General features: G+C 47.7%; 1 long non-coding RNA gene across 1 annotated transcript; it reads right to left on the reverse strand.

Annotated features, from left to right (window-relative positions):
• Nucleotides 1-2,913: 2,913 nt before the first annotated feature.
• LOC125757267 (uncharacterized) lies at nt 2,914-3,296 on the reverse strand. Its single transcript, XR_007415194.1, has 3 exons — nt 3,222-3,296; nt 3,038-3,114; nt 2,914-2,966 (listed from the first exon to the last, which is right to left on the reverse strand). It is a non-coding gene; the product is annotated as an uncharacterized LOC125757267 (long non-coding RNA).
• Between the last annotated feature and the right edge of the window lie 227 nt (nt 3,297-3,523).

Raw genomic sequence — 3,523 nt, forward strand, 5'->3', positions numbered from 1 at the left:
TGTACTGCCTATAATTCTGGCAGTATCGATTAGGAACTGCAGCTAAAATGTCTGTGAAATCTACCGATTGATGTTACAGACAGAAATCTTAGAAATTTTACAATGTACGAGGCGCTATCACGATTTTTATGCGTCGCGTCCATAGAAGAGCATGTAAAAGATGGCAACAATGGCAACAGGCCGAAAGCGTCATCTGTCGTGCTTCGGCGTAACCGCATTCCGCCGTGACGCTATCGCGCCGCCCTGGCGCGCTGCCGCGGCCGAGAGATTCTCCTCCTCAAACACTTCTTTCTCCGTGACTTAGAGCGAGAAAAGAAAGGAGCAGTACAAGGAAGGAAATGCAGAAACCATCGCTCACACACAACTGAAAGTTTATTACACGCGCGAAAAAAAAAGCATATATACAAAAATGAAAGCGCGTCGTGTGTGTCATAAAGAGGCACAAAAAGTCAAACAACCAAGGCGCATGCTTACAGTCGATTAATAAAGCTGAATTCCTTGTCTTTTTGTAACGACTGAGAAGCCTGACTGACACAAATGTGGCGTTATTTGTGACATGATATGCCTCCAAAATTTCTCTTGTTGTCTGATTAGGTTGATGGTACAAAATTACTGTGCTTTCGAAGGTGGGATTACATTTTCATGACTGACATAGCGATGCGAGATGAGACGGCTCCATTCAATGAATTTCTATGCTCGCTGATGCGCGTATTAAAGGACTCCTGACACAAAAATTTTCGCCCCGCGTTTTTTTGCTGCAATGTGTTGCTGGGGGCCTGTTAGTCATAACACGGCACATCGTTTGCTGCAGTGCGCGACAGACAATTAATTACAAGCTCCTCATTACCAACACAGCCTCAGTTTCGGTTTGACAGAGCTCCAAAAACGACAAGCCGCCGGGGGGAGAGGTTCTTTGCAGTACGTTCCACATGGGTTTCCTTTGCGCATGCGTGGCCGTCGCCTCGCAACGGAGACACGCGCCTTGCGAGCGCGGCCAGATGTTCTCTGGCGCGGCCGAGCACAGGCATGTCGGGCGTGTGGTATAGTACGGTCCCTAGAATATAGTGAGCGTAGGGGTAGTGCCGCTTTGCCGCTGCTGCGACTACGCTCAGCACTTGTTGAGAGCAGATTCCGTGCCACTTTTCCTGCGGCGCGGGTCACTGTGGAGCCTGCAGTGGCGACAGCACCTGAAGAAGATGTAAGGCACCTGCGGGACTTGTTAGTAGGGACTGACATTTGCGTGCGGTAGATATTGCCGTACTTATGGCGGTTACCGTACGGAGGTGCTGCCCCAATGAAATGGCCTGTACTGAAGTACAATAAAAACTCAGGGTCCCTTATGCATTTCCCTGAGACGACTGGAAGGTGAAAGCCATCAAGATGATGTTCTAGATGAATTACCAACCCGTTCAAACGCTCACGTTAATAGGCCTAGTTGCTGCATAACTTCGCATGTAAGAACTTCAGCACAAACGAGGACGAATTACAAAGAGATGAGACGAGCCCTGGCGCAGTGCGCGTGTTCCGTCCTATTAGCGCTGAAGTTTTCACCTTCAAAATGTACTGAAGTAACATCTGTATCGGGTGGAATGGAGTAGCACAAGCACAGACTCTTAATATTTTCATGAAGCTAGATGCATGGGTCGCGGGCCGCTGCGGATGCCTGCGTGCAGCCCCAAGCAACATTTTATCCTTGGCAAAATGTCGGCCTGACGTCGCTGGCCAACTGCACTGTCGTTGGCCCAACCTTGGCACCCGATGTAGGGCCGGTCTTGGGGATTGACATTGGCCTCATGTGGGCCTGCGTCGGCACCCAATGTAGGCCCGTCCACCGTGGCCGACGAGGCCGAGTGCATGCCGCTCGCGGGTTAACTAATGCCCGACCTTACATAAGCGTCGATTTACCGACGGCCGTGGGTCGGTTGCGGACGTTTCTCGCTAGTATTGCTCTGCTTTTTTTTTTCTTATTTTTTGTGCGTGTTCTAACAAAACGCATCAATTGTTTTTCTGGTGTGTTGATTCGTGTCGTATTTAATGTGAACGGGCAGTTTATAGAGGCGTTTAACTCTATCTGAATTAATTACGGGCAGAGTGCACATGTAAGACGGAATTAAACGCCTCTAACGGTCTGCACTTGTTAACGTGTTAATACGTAACACGCAATAAAAGAAAGACGTGAATATAAGTTTTCTCTCTTTAGATCTTTATTTTGCAATTGTATAGATGCACTAATTTTCCATGCAACATTGTTCGCACGGAGCGTTTGCATCAGCCCTTGTGCAACGCAACCGTACAGTCCATGTGATCACGGCATGATAACGCTGACATATATAAATATAAAGACGGACGGCATTCCTGTTGGATGGGCTCCCTTCTTTCGGCCACTTCTCGTGCTCTTGGCCCTGTGCGCAGATGCGACGTTTTACCGTCGAGATGTTAAACTTGCATTTTTCTTCTGTCGGGAAAAACTGAAAGAAACAACAATGAATAATACTGTGAGAAAGGTAGACTATTTACTTGACCAGTTGCACAGACATGTCGCGTCTAGAAACTCTATTCACACAACTAAACAAAATAATTTTGTCGCTGCACAAATAAGAAAAACACTGCACTTACAATAAATGCGAGTGTGCTGAAATTCCGAGAAGTGCTTCAAGCTCCACAGCGCACAGACTAGATAATATGTGGAGAGAGGATGAATCGAGGTTTTCGTTGTTGGCTATGTCACTGGAAAACAAATGGTACAATAAATAGATTAATGAGAACACAATCTTACCTTCAAAGCAGCCGGCGGGCCAGTCACATATTGTGCAGTCGGCATTTACAGCACACCTGCGACCAAATTCAATGTGAAAAGAGATTGCGTGAGACTTTCGTAACCAAGCATGCATCTTACCAGAGTTCTTTCCAGTTGGCGAGAGCAGCGCAGCACGCTATTCACACTACAGTCCTTGTTGCAGGGTTCCCTAGAGAAAACGGCAAAATATGTCACGGCCTTACAATAAGATGCCACAAATAAAAAACAAGAAAATCTGACATATTTGCCCGTCAACGAAGTCTTGGGTCCACGGACAAATATAACCGCCGTTCGCCTGAACATTTCTGATCTGCCAGCTAGAAGAGACGACCAGATTGACGCATCAATTGTGCAAATAAAATTTGATTTTGTCGCTAGACAAAACTCACCATGCGATACAGCGAGGAAATAAAATGCCACTTACGAGTTCGCTTCAAATCCTCGGCAATGGGAGAAGGCCGCCTCCAGGATCAAGGCAAACGAAATGCCTCTGAGTGCTTGCCCGTCTCTGTGCAGTGTTCCTCGCTCGAAGAGCTACAATTTGGCGGGAACTGACGCATGGAGCTTGCTCCCCTCCCCAGCGTTGTGACAAAGAAAAAAAAAGAAAACGCGAGAGGTGCGGGGTCCGGCGCCCCGCCTCCCTCTTAACACGACGGAGACCGGCACATACCGTTCCTCCTTTCAGGCCTTGTCATTCTTTCTGGGAGAGAGATCTCACCACTTTTT

This window comes from Rhipicephalus sanguineus, chromosome 2, assembly GCF_013339695.2.
Source record: "Rhipicephalus sanguineus isolate Rsan-2018 chromosome 2, BIME_Rsan_1.4, whole genome shotgun sequence".
In the NCBI taxonomy this organism is placed as follows: domain Eukaryota; kingdom Metazoa; phylum Arthropoda; class Arachnida; order Ixodida; family Ixodidae; genus Rhipicephalus; species Rhipicephalus sanguineus.